We start from the raw sequence: 14,294 nt of genomic DNA on the forward strand, positions 1-14,294 counted from the left end.
TCAACATAGTTCATAGTAGGGAATCAATAAACAATAGCCAAAAGCAAACTGAAGGGTACTATAAAAAATATTAATGAAAGTTTTTAATGTATTAGTATAACACGTTTGTGTACATATGTATGTATATATACATATATCTTTATTATGAAACAGAAATAGGCAGAAAATATTGATGTATTGATGTCAATAAATATAAGTAAGTTTAAATCACCCATGGAAATAAAAAAATTCAGAACGATTAACAAATCATAATTGAACACTATGATAAATACTAGGTATCTGAAAAAGTAGAATTAAGACCAAATGCATTAAGAAATATAAATATGAGACTTTATTGTGCTAATGGTTACAATTCATTCAATAACATAGTACTAACTTTCATAAATCAGAAATTACATTAATAGAGAAAACTTTGACATCTAAGTCAAATCAAGTAGACAAGATATTGGTAAAGCTATAAAAAAGCTCCATATATTCAATAAGGTGGATACGATATATTCAATAATGTAGATCTTAGATAAGAGATATATATCAAAATCAATAGTAATAATGGAGGAGACACTTTCAATCAAATGGACACGGAATATTTATGAAATTGGCTGTATCAAAATACAGGAAAAGGACTCAATAAATTCCAAAGACTAGAAACAACATAAATAGTTAAGACCATAATGAAAGAAAACTAAAAATTAATAACAAAATCAAAACCCGAAAGATATTTCTATATAGAATTAAAAAAAAATTCTAATCATCTGGGGCACCTGGGTGGCTCAGCCAATTAAGTTTCCAACTCTTGATCTCAGCTCAGGTCTTGATCTCAGGGTCATGAGTTCAAGCCCTGTGTTGGGCTCTGTGCTGGGTGGAGAGCCTACTTAAAAAAAAAAAAATCCTAATAGATCTAAAGGGAAATGAAAGATAAAATTATAAAATTTATTTATAATTGTTATATAAAAACATGACATATCTAAATCTGAGGGAAATAGAAAAATATTACCAGAGGAAAACTTATAGAATTAATTATTTATCTAAATAGCAATGTAAACAAACATATGACTTTCCACTTTAGGATCTTTGAAAAAGAAAAACACACACAAACAAAAAAAAAGTAGAAAGAAATAGTGAAGGTTAAAAATAACATTGATAAATTAGACAACAAAAAATGGAATTATTAAATAAAACTGAATACTAATTCTTTGAAAAAAACTCAACAAAACAGGCAAAGTATTGTGTAACTTACAAGCAAAAGGGAGAAAGCACAAATATACAAAATCTAAAATGACAAGGAGAAAATAGTCATAATAGGAGAAATTTAAAATAGAAATGATAAGAAATTACTTTGCATTACTTTATGCAAATAAATTTTAAAACTTTGAACAAGGTTCTGTGAACTATAGGCTATGAGCCAAAACTGGCCAGCTCTCTGTTTTGTAAGTAAAGTTTTATTGAAACACACCATTCTTTTATGTATTGTACATGGCTGCATTTGCTAAAATGGTACAGTAGAGTAATTGTGACAGAGACCTTATGGTCTGCAAAACCAAAATATTTACTAGAAAAAAAGTTTGGTGACCCCAAAAATAGAGAGATTGATCATTTTCTTTTTGGAAAAATTAGAAACAGGCTGATTATCATAGGAGAAATACAGTAAGTGGTCAAAAAGTTACCCCACAGGGAAGTGTTATTCCTTCTCCCAACTGAGTAACACCAGGAAGCCAGGGATTATCAAGAAGGAGGATCCACAGCAAGTATGCAGCCCATGTTTATACATTCCTGAGAATGTATTCTCATTCTTATACATTCCTGAGAATTCCCTTCTGTACTGAGAGACAAATGGGCTGTTCCATTAGGTGACTCCCACCACAACAAGCAGACTGGAAGTTGAAGCTTCTTTAACTCTGTTGACTGGAGAATCTTCCCCTACCTAGTGGCACAAGGTAGCCCACAATTCGAAGGTTTTTCTGTCTCTTCAAGCAGCACCATCAAAGACTAGTGGCACCCTCACAGCACCAAATAAACTGAACAGATCAATATGGCATTGCACAGACTCTGAAAATTAAATTGTCATTAGAACCACAGTCTACGAAAGTAGACCAGGATCTACTTGCTAAACCTAAACATGGTGACTAACTCTCAAAATAAAAAATTTAAGCAGAACCCACAGACTTCTGACATAACTTCCAACATACCCAGTATGCAATTAAAAATCACCCATCAGATCAAGAACCAAGAATTCACAACTTAAATGAAAATTGATAATCGACTAATGCCAACATGGAGATGAATCAAATATTGAAATTGTCTGATAAGGATTTTAAAGCAGGCATGATAAATATGCTTCAACAAGCAATTACACATTTTCTTGAAACAAATGAAAAAAAAAAAAAAACCCAGAAAATCTCAGCAAAGAAATAGAAGTTATAAAAAAGAACAAAAAGGACAGTATAGAACTGAAAAATATAATAGAAAAGTACATTTGAATAAATGCAAAGATACACCTTTATCTTGGATAAAAAGTCTCAATAACATAAAAATGTCAGTTTAGCCTTAGTTAATGTATGAATTTAATTACACTCTGAATTTAATATTTAATACACCAACATTGTGGAAATATGTATGTTGATTGGCTGGTTGGTTTTACTGTGAAATAATCATTTATTTTTCAAGTGTGATCTTTATTTGGTGGCATAATTATATAAATGAGCTCTTTTGGAACCAAATATTGAAATATAAAATAAATAACAGAATGTTTGAGATTTGCCTCAAAATAATGGAGGAGTAGCAGGCATTGGATAAAGATGAAACATGATCGGTGATATATTAATTTATTGATAATTGTTGAAGCTAAGTGACAGGTACATTGGGTCTATTATACAATTCCTCTGCTTCTGTATATGCTTGAGATTTTTCAAAATAAAAAGGGTTTTTTTTTTTTAACGTCCTCAAAATCTAAGACTTCGCTGATATTCTGTTTCAGCAGGAAAAAAAAAGTGACAAAGAAGAGGCTGGCATTTGAGTGACATAAGGGTAGGGAATAAGAGCAAAAGAGCGGAAGAATAATTACAGGAGTCAGTAGAGGCATAATGGAGACAACTCCAGCCAAAGTATCTACAATTCACAATTTACTAAGGATTTAACTTCAGAAAAATGACATACCTAATCTTGCCCAAGAAAGGATTTTTTTTTTAAGAAAAGAGGCTCAAAGGAAATCATACCAAAATCCCCTATAGTACTTTTAATATTTTCTTCTTATACCACCTTTTTTTCTAGTTAATTGTTTCTCTTCTTAAAGTGCAATAAAAATAGAGATAAACATCCTAGAATACTTCACTGGTTTTCTGTTTTGCTTGAACAGTAGTATTGTTTTCTGATATTTTTTAGTGTAATTCCTTATATATTCATGGGTTAGAAACTGTTTTCCAAAAACATACTATATATTTGAATCCAGCCTCCATCAGGTAGGAGCACTGTGACTTTGGGCAGATCACTCACCCCTTTTATGTCTCAGTTTCTTCATCTGTAAAATGGGGAAGTGCTAGTACTTAAGATAGTGGTTAGAATCAATGATGTAATACACTTACTGTGTAACTAAGAGAATTTGGGACACTATCTGTTCAAATGTCTGTGGTCTTTGGTTATGCTCAGTGCATGGAAGTCATGGGCAGTTTATTTATTTAACCTCAAACTTGGTACTGAGCCTTTGATGGTGTTATTTGACTCTATAATTCTCCACTATCCATCTTCATTAGTTTCCAGTGCCTGGTGTAACAAATTACTACCAAGTTGGTGGCTTAAAACAGAAATTTATTCTCTAACAGTTCTGGAGGCCAGAAGTCTGAAACCAAACTGTAGGGCAGGGGCATACCCCCTTCAGAGGCTTTAGAGAGAAATCCTTCCTTGCTTCTTCCAGCATCTGGTGACCACAGGTGTTCCCTGGCTTGTAACTGAACTGCATTACTCCAATAGCTGCCCACCACTGCCTTCACATAAAGCTTTTCTCTGTGTCTCTGTATTCTTTTTTGTCTCTTAAAAAGATATTTTCAATGGACTTGGGGTCCAACCTATTTCAATATGGTCTCATCTCAACTTCTCCCTTAAGTATATCTCCAAAGACCTTGTTTTTAAATAAGGCCACATTCTAGGGTTCCAGGTAGATATGAATTTTGGGGGACGCTATTCAACCCATTATAGTATCTGAAGATACATGGTAACTCTTTTGGTTTGCTTTCTTGGCTTGTGGTTGTATCTCTGCAATCCCTGCCTCCATTTTCATGCCATCTTCTCTTACATCTTTCTCTTGCCCTCTGTGCTCCTGTCCCCAAACTCCCTCTATCCTTTTTTTTAAGGATACATGTGATTTTATTTAAGCCTCACCAGGATTATCTAGGATAGGATTTTCAAGAATCTTAATCACATCTTTTACCATATAAGGTAATATTCATAAATTTGGGGGATTAAGATGTAGACATATATTTTGGGGGGCACCATTCAGCTCACTACACCATCTGAAGGAGACACTCCTGTCATAGGTATAGAATGAGGAACCTAGGTAAACACATGTAGGGACTCAAATTCAGAAGCATCATTTTGGAAGCAGATGAAAAAGCAACACAATTTTTCAGGGAGAGGCCAGAACAGTACTTACCACCTACCACACCAGGCTGTGACAGTTCTGGATTCAGAAAATGTCCATGTTTCCATCACTAGGCTCAAGGTCCACTGAAAGAATACTGCAACAAAGGACTGAATTCTAAGAACACAGCTTCATTACCTTTGTTTGGCTACCTGACTTCAAGGGCCCCAGCCTGCTGGACCGCATTCCTGACTCATTCTGGATGCTTTGAGTGCAATTTAGATGAGTGCCCTTGACATTTTTATTTTGTTTTACTTTTAATTACAAAGGTAACACATGCTTCTTGTTAAAACTTGAAACAATGGACACTATAAGTAAAAAGTGAAGGGTCTTCATCACCTGCCTTTTAATTATTTTCTTATACTAACACCACCGCATCTCCAGGGCAGCCATTATTATCACTTTAGAGTTTGTCTTTCCATGCCTTTTTATGTATATGTAACTATATATAATCAAAATAGACTCCTACCATATGTATTATTCTGCAACTGCTTCTCAGATTTCATTTCTTTAACCTTTATTAATAGCTCTGATTTTTCAGGAAAAAAATATTATCCTGAAAACAAAGTTACTACTTCTAATGTCACTCACCTCTTATAACAAACCAGGTGAAAAATGATAATGGTTAGTGTTAGCATAGAGTTTTGAGAATTGACCAAATAATGGCGATCCAGATGCTTACTAAGATCCAAACACCCAATCGACAATATTCTTTGAAAGGCTTTAGTAAATTGGGAATTGAGGAAGTGATTCATATAAGGTTATCACCTTTATTGGTTTTTATTTACTGCTTAGGAAGCCAAGTACATTTCTTTCACTTTTGCTTTGACAGGAAGCAGTCATCTACTTTAGTTCCAATTTAGAATTCTCTATTTTAACTACCAAGAGCAACTTTAAAGATTTCTCAATCCTATTAAACATTTCTAGCTCTGTTATCACATGCATATTGGTTAGTATGGAATTTTCACCAACAGCAATTCCATGTCACTTCTTTCTCATGAAATGATTGTTTCACTATTACTATCTTTTAGCATTGTCTTCACTATCGTTCTCATCAACCGCCTATGCCCTTACTAAGGTCTATGACCTCCATGGCACTGTGCTAAAAGATACGAGGTAGTATCCACCCTTTTCTTAAGAGCTGGAAATCTGGATGGGGAGAGAAGATATATAATAATTCAAGTATCACAAATTGGAGAATTCATTCATTCATCAAGTTTTTTTGAAACAGTTTATGTTTTAAAAATTATATATTGGCCCGTTCCCTAGGCGCTGAGGTCAAGCGTTGAACTGAAAAGACACAAAGTTCTTCCCTCAAGAGAAATATTCTAGAGGGGGAACAAGGCAATTAACAAGAAAAATATAAGGTACGTTAAAAGATTAACAGAACTATGAAGAAAAATAACAGGGTAACAATGACACAGAGTGCTAGAGGTTATGTATGCACAATTTTAAATTAGATGGGCAGGTTGGACCTCACTGAAAAAAATGAGACTAGAGAGAAGACTTGAAGGATGTATAGGAGAAAGCAATGCCAGCATCTAGGGTAAGGACATTTTATGCAGAAGAGATAGAACAAAATCTCTGAGTCAGGGTCATACCTGATAGTTTCAAAGAACAGCAAGGTGGTTAGTATGGTGGAGTATAGTCAACAAAGAGGCAATAGCAAGAGAAGAAGTAAGAGGGGTCACAGGGAGCCAGTACCTTGGCTTTTACTCTGTCAGAAATGGGGAGAGGCACCCCAAGGACTTATTTTAGATGGGAGAATTAGCAATACAGATGAAGCATTCTATTTCATATTCGATGTTTTAATGAATTGTGAATTTGAATGTGTAGGGAAGAAAAACTTTTCTTTTTTCCTCTACATATCTTAGGTCCACTGGATGGGGCCCTGTAAATTAGACTGACAAGAGGCAGATTAACAAAAGAAAAACAAATGGAAGTTTATTAACATGTGTATCACGCACATATAAGAGAGTACTCAGTGATGAGTGCCTCAAAAGGGTGCTTAGAACTTGAGCTTATATGGCGTCTTAAAGAAAGAAGAATGCATTTTTAGGGAAGGACAAAGGATAAGGATTGTTTCTAGGGTAGCAAATTATGGGAAGGTAAATACATTTGACCCTCGGACAACAGGTTTGAACTGCATGGGTCCACTTATACACAGATTTTTGTTTAAAATAAATACAGTACAGTGCTGTAAATGTATTTTCTCTTCTTTATGATTTTCTTAACATTTTCTTTTCTCTAGCTTATTTTCTTGTAAGAATACAGTATATAATACATATACCATATGACATACATGATAATTGACAGTTCATGTTACCCATAAGGCAGCAGTAGGCTATGAGTAGTTCAGTTTGGGGCGAGCCAAAATTCATATGCAGGTTTTCAGCTGCACAGAGGGTAGGTGCCCCTAACACTCATGTTGTTCAAGGGTCAATTGTGTATGATGGAACTAATGGAAGGTAAAGGCTAGTTGGTAAAGTTTCTTATATAGGTTCCTCGGGTACTGTCTCTGAGCTGATAAGGGTCTAGAGCTGTCTCTGGTGATTAATTTGTATCTCTCTTGGTAGAAAGCGAGAAGGGACATCTTTACCAATGTAAATTACCATTGTAAATTTGCTTTTAGGCAAATAGGGAAGCAGCAAGAGCTTTTCTTCTATCTGCTTCTCCTCATATGCTTTCAGTTCAAACTAATCCTTATAAAATGGCATAGTTGCAGGTGGCGTATTCTGCTACTCTTCAAATGCCTCTTGAAAGGGCTTGTTCTCTTCAGTTCTCCACACTCATCACTTATGGTCTTTGTCTAGTCCCGTAGGTGTTCGGGCTTGCAACTCTGAAAGGAAACTGTATGGCATTGTGGATTTAATATTTGCAGTTGTGGTGTTTGTAAATAACCCTGAAAGACATGTAGTCATTTGTAACTATACTGAGATGCATTTTGTTGGCTTTTTAAAATAATTTTTTGGTGCTTTGGAAAATTATAAAATGAAAATTTGTTTATGGTGTACAATTTAGAAAATACATAAAAGCAGAGAAAGGAAAGTGAAATAAAAATTAACCACAATCTACCATGAAAAATAATCCCTTATTTACACTTGGGCATATAGTATACTCATAGCCATAGACTTTTGTGGATTTTTTTCAATGAAACTGTATTTAAGAAAAGTGGGGTCATACTACAGATAATGTTGCATAATTTATTTTTTACACTCAACTTAGTATAAAGTCTTTTGAAATAAATATTCTTACTATATCTTATGTAGTGATCTACAGTTATAAATACATGGAACTCCATTGTATGGAATGATCAAAACATGTTCAATTGATCACCTATTTAGAAACTTGCCTATTTTTTTTTTTTTTACTTATTGTGAATAAAATAATATGACCACAAACACCTTTGTAGCAAATCTTTGCACAAGTTTATTCCTAAAAGAGGATCAAAAGTGCAGCAAACCTGGTGTGAGAAGTCACTTGGCCACAGGGTAAGTTAGCTGACTTCCTCATGCAAAACTTCATAAAGCTCTGTTGTCTTATTAAAATAAATTACCTCAGTCAACCTTCACCAAAAGAGGTAAATATTATAAAACATGTCTTTTTAAAAAATGAGGAAATTTTGGGAAAATCACACGTACTGAAATAAAACTCCTCAGGTGAAGAAAAACATCAATGATCTAAATAAAAAGTGTACTTTCCATATAACTTCCTAATCTTTCTTTAGAGTTTGTAAATAAATAACACCATGTCTAACTGGCTCCTTTCATACATCGAGTCTTTAGTGACAATTTATTTCCAGGCCTCCTCTTATTGCTAAGCATTTAGACTTGTCTGTTCCACTGTTTAGGCCACTGGCGACTGTGAATTTTGGCCTGGCCTTTTCCTGCAACTTCTCACACCTATCAGTTGTATAATTAGGTGAGTTGGTTACATTGTCCTTTCCGCTTTTTTCAAATATAGCATAAATTCCCTTTCAAGCCATTCCGAAAGTGCTTTAGTTAATTAAAGTCTTGGGCACTTTCATACTAAACTCCATGAAATTTTTGAACTCTGCTGATTCCTTGCATAATTTTCATGTAGTTGGTGCCCATCTTTTCTATGTAAGTTCCACCTGGGGCCCCTTGTTCAAAAACAACAAGAAAAGTCATTAAAGATTCTAAAATGTAAAGGTTTTTCCTTTTTCCTACAACCTCCCTCTTGTCATGGCTATGTAAACTCATTCTAGGTAAAGGAAAAATTAATATTTTAAATTATTAGTATGAATGTTACTGTTCATTTTTATGTTGTGCAATGCCAGTTTTAAAGGCAACATAAGAACTCTGAGCTCATATGTGGAATCACTGAAATTACCAAATTCCTATTTTGTGGCCCATAGGTGCATATGTATTCTGTACTTACCAGAACAGTAGAAATGCTGCACAAAACTAACTCAACTGATCTGTTTTCTCGCTTTGTGATAAAATTACATCCTACCAATACTCTGTACTTTTGGATTACTCATGAGTAAGGCAGTACTGAAAGGAGCAGTTTACTTTTTCTCTCCCTTTCCTGTTATGCTGTCATTTTCAGCCTAAATGGTTGACTAATAGAGGAAAGCAATATGAGTAGGAAAAGATATCATAAGGTTCTTTGTCCGCTTATGTTTCCTTGAATGCCACTCTCTTCTGCATTTGAAGCAAACTCTGGTTCCAACAGAAAGTGTGGCCCATCAGAGCTATCAGCTTACTCAGTTGAGGATGTGACATATTTACTATGTACTTCCTTTGAGTCTCACTGAGCTGCACATTAGAGTTCTGTGCTTGTGGGGCACACAAACACTACATGAGAGCGGCACAGCAAGAAATGGCAGACCTACATCCTGCACCTGTCTCCTTTCCTCCATATAAGCTTCATTGCCCTATCAGACTTCACTTTCCAAACACAAGTTCAATGATAAAATTAGTAAGAATTTCAAGACCACAATCACAGAGCATAAAACCAAGTATGGGGCCCTTCTGACCGTAGGGCCCCGTGTGACTGGTCATTTCCCTGGTGAGATATCAATGAAGCCAGCCCTATCGAATGTCTTCTTGATCTTCATGGTGCAAAAAAATTAGGTCCTCTTCTCATGCTGGATTCTTCTCCCTGAAAACCACCTCTTCTCAAAGCTACAGTTACCAACCCTGTGTTAGCAATGTCCACATATCTCTATCTTCACAAATACCTGTATCTTCAGCCTATAGTGTGCTTCTTAATTCCAGAACCATGTATCATATTATCCACCTGACATGTTTACTTGGATGTCTCAAAGGAACATCAGACTTGAAGTAACTAAAGCATTGCTTCCCTTCCCCACATCTCACTGCCAACACTTATAGATCCCCTCCTCTTCCAGTGCCATGGGTTTCAATGAGAGATCACCATCCAGTCAATAACTCAAGTCAGAATTTGGAGGTCATCCTTGACACCTCCTTCTTCTATGCAAGTCCATCATAATTTCTAGTCAGCTTTATCTTCTGACCATCTCCCTCAATTTTTTACTTCTCTCTCTCTCTCTCTCTCTCTCTCTCTCTCTCTCTCTCCCTATTGCCACTGCTTCTGTACTATAATGGGCTCCTAAGTGCTCTTGCTGAATTCATTCTTGCCGCATCAAGTCTGTTTTCCATGTTGCATCCAGGACATTTTTTGTTTTTCTGTTTGTTATATTTTGTTTTTAAGCACACATCTGATTTTCATACTTGCTTGAAATTCTCATTGCTCTTAGTATTAAAACAAAATTCTTTAAAGTGGTATGCAAGGCCATTTGTAGACTGAACCCTACCACATCTTTACTGTATTCTAGTTCTGTCTTCTTTGCATTCTGTATTTCAGAAACACCAACATTTTAAAAGTTCTTAAATACTCCCTGTTTTCAAGCCCAACTTCAGGAGTTTTGAAACATGTCTTCCCCTTGTCATGGAATGCTCTTCCCTCCAGCTTATATATTAAAAATCACTCTTCCTTTAGATCTCGGCTCAACTGCTAAATTCCCTAGTAAAGAACACTTGCCCCCTGACTGAGTTAATTCTCTATATTATATAATACCATATATGTCATGTAGATAGTCCTTTTACAAGTATTTAATTAGAATACTTTATAATGCATTCCTTTTAAAGTGTTTTTGATCAAAATCTATCTCTTCTTCAAATGAGAATGCTCTCTCAGTTCAGACAGCATGTCTCCACTGCCATCCCAGTTCCTAGCCCAGTACCTGGCATGTAGAAGAGACTAAATCACTATGTCACATCAATGAATGACCACTTATTTGTTCTAGGCATGAAGCTTGGTATTTTATGTTCTTTATCTCATTGAATCCTCACACAACCATATGAGACAGAGTCTATTATTGTCTCAATTTTATAAAATCTGAGGCTTACAAAGCTTAAGTTATTTATATAAGGTCATATAGAGTATAAGTAGCAGACTATAATTTGAACCCAGAGACTTTGTTTTCTCTTTCTCTTTAAACATAGTAAAAGAGACAATTTAAGACTAGACTTGAGAGGGGTGATGAAAACAAGGAGTTGAAACCTGAACCAGCATTAATGGAAAGAGTCCTATGTGGTTTACTTAAAAAAAAAATCATTAAGCTTCAAATAATTGAGATAAATATGCAATTCCAGTGTTAGTGGCCAAGCCTCTTCACTGAGCTATTGTGAATCACTTAGGCAGGACTGGCAAAGGAAGGTCTACCTGCTAGGCTCTGACACAGACTTTTCCTTTCCCTGTCCCACCATTGAGTCATCCTTTTCTGAGTTTTTCATAAAATGTGTCCCAGCCAGATCAATCCTCACCCTTTCCACATTCCCATCCTGATAGATACACTGCTGAGAAGCCTAAGTATCCATCAGCAATTGCTCCAGAGTTAGGCTATAAAGTACAAAGTTTTCATCAACTAAAGTCCTCCAGCTGTAGCTGTTTCTACCACTGAACAAATGCTGAAACACAGCTTGCCTTCAGAGCCTGCGTTGCCAAGTACGTCTGGCAGAGCTGCCTGGGAATATCTTCTTGGTCCACACACAGAAGTGATAGGAGTGATTTCAAATATCATCTTAACTTTCTGCAAGGAGAATAAAACTTCTTTGTCGAGTGTCACCTCAACAGGGCTTCCTGCACCATGTAAAATATGTAAAATACTATTATTCTCTGGGCACCTTCTAGGCTCCACTATTCAACAGCTCCTTTGTCAGTAGCCAGGCAGTTAAAGCTGTCACAGCAGACTCACTTGGGGCTTGAGCTTTAACTATTTGGTGACTTTTTGGATATGTGTGGGCATAAATTTAGTGATGGCCTAAAAAATAATTTCCTTTGGTTTTTTAAGATATTGATCATTAACACTTCCTCTTCATTTCCCAAATAATTTCAATTGTCCATATTGTCTGGTTTGCCCAGTGATAACAAAGATCTTACAATCTGGAAATTTACTAACAAAACCCATAATAATATATGGAAGCTTTCTTTTGAGAATGGATGTAGAAAAGAAAGACAGATGGAAAAAATGGGGGGCTAGGAATAAATGAGGGAATAGGGGTGGCCACAATCTATATACACCCACATAGAGTTACTGACAAAACACGGTTGTAATCTGAAAGGCAGTAGAATCCTTATGAACGGACATGGGAGAAGGTGGTGATGCAGCAGTTAAATATTTTGTTAGCAGATTGAACTGGCTGAAGGACAGAGAGCTTAGAGGTTGGAAGGACAGGAAAAAAAAAAAAAAAACAGGTGGCAGGAGCTAATATGAGGCAGAGATGAGTACAATATTCTTTTAAATGGAGCCCAGTAAATATTTTTGTTGAAATTTGAGATGTGGCAAGGCACATATTGCTTTGACACTTACACCTTCCAGCATTGGTGATGCCATTTGTAGTCTATGAAACTAATAAATGGTTTCTGATCCACCCTTTTGGTGCTGGCATTAACATATAGGGAAATAGTCAAGGCAAAACAAAAACACAAAAGAACTACTGTAAAAATATTGTATTATTTGGATTCAATCACCACCAATCTTGCCAAATCCCTGCGGATTTCCATTGTCCTACATTGCAAGAATAAAGGAAAATATAGGGGTTGATGCCAAATTGTTTTAAGTTGAATGTTTTTCAATTTTTTTTCATGAGGTGTCAGTAGTTCTTTAAAAGTCAGTTAAGGGTTTTGCAATATTTTTTATTTTTCTCATATTTATTTAAGAAATACGTAAATTTCAGACTCTGCCTTTGTTTTTTTGTTGCCATTTTCAAGTAACTGATTTCATTTGTGAATATCCTGAAACCCAAAAGAATGGAAAAGAATAAATACTGGTGTGAAAATGATGCTTTAAATGCATGGGTGCCAGACAGGAAAAGCTCTTGGTCCTTTGCTATATTTGATCAATTGGCTTGTCTAATCCATTTGACTGTGGAAGGTTGGCCTGACATGACTTCAGATTAGTTTAATAGGGATTAAGGTGGCATGAAGTGTATAACACCATGCATTTGCAAGTACAAACATGCTTGGAAATTCATTTGTCTTTGGGGGGAGGCTAGTTCAAACTCCAGCTATATTTACAAACAGATTCTAGCCACAGCCGAGCAATTTGGAGCTGGGGAAAGTAACTGTGCCTGCCTTTCCTTAAACCCACAGGGCCTTTGATTTCTGCCCAAATAAAGCAGACCTTTGGCATCCGGCTCTCTTAGCTGGCAAGATATCTGTATAATGTCTGCAGAATTTAGAATGGCCAGGAGGGGCAGGTCAAAGAGAGCCAAATTATGATATCACACCCATAAAACCTCATCAGTAGTGACATACAGAAAACACTCAGTGAATTGCTTTCATTAATTTATCCTTATTAAGAAATTCTAAGCAGTGTCTTCATTTCTTGGCAGATTTCAGATTCAGCCCTTTCCCCTTTCTTCATTCATTGCTTTTCCTTAAAAAGAACAGGCACCATGGGTATTGATTGACAGTAGTTGAAGAAATGTGGCTTAGGGGAATCTAAGATGCTTGAACTACCCAGGAGGAATGTGTTATTTGCCTTTGGGAGAGACAAAAACTTTCCAGAACCTCTGGTATGGGTTAGGATGAGAGCTATTTCTACAGAGAAGTAAAAGAAAACCTGACTATAGAGAATTCTGTGTTTCTCTCTTCTCTAGAAATAAGGACAGAAGCTCTGATATACCCTGGAATCAGACCCTACCCTGGCCCTGTGTTGCTGTGATCTGACTCTGGAAAGAGGAAACAGGGATGGCTGTCAAGTTGTCAGGACAGATGCAGGATCAGGGAAAGGGTGGGGTATGCAATTGAATGCACGCCCAGCTTTTCTTCAGGTCATACGCGTTTCTAAAGCTGAAAATCTAGCTAGTCTACAAAATCGACATCAGGAGGAACTGAGGGAAATGTGAAGAACCGAGGGAAAACATTTCCTGGTAACCAGCTGACCCTGTCAGGAGTTTAGAATGTCATCAGTGTGGAGGTAGATACTCAGAAGACTCAGCTGCCTTGTCTGCTTGTCTGACGTGGGGCCTGGGAACTGCAACCTGAAAGCCTTACTCAGGAGGCAGAATTTATAAGCCATTACAGTGCCATGTGGACCTTTCATGTATAGGTAAGTAGTGAGAGAAAAGTGTAAAAAAGCTGAGACCAAGAAAGACAGAAATAGGGAAAG

Source organism: Ursus maritimus, unplaced genomic scaffold, assembly GCF_017311325.1.
Source record: "Ursus maritimus isolate PB19 unplaced genomic scaffold, ASM1731132v1 scaffold_11, whole genome shotgun sequence".
Classification (NCBI taxonomy): Eukaryota; Metazoa; Chordata; class Mammalia; order Carnivora; family Ursidae; genus Ursus; species Ursus maritimus.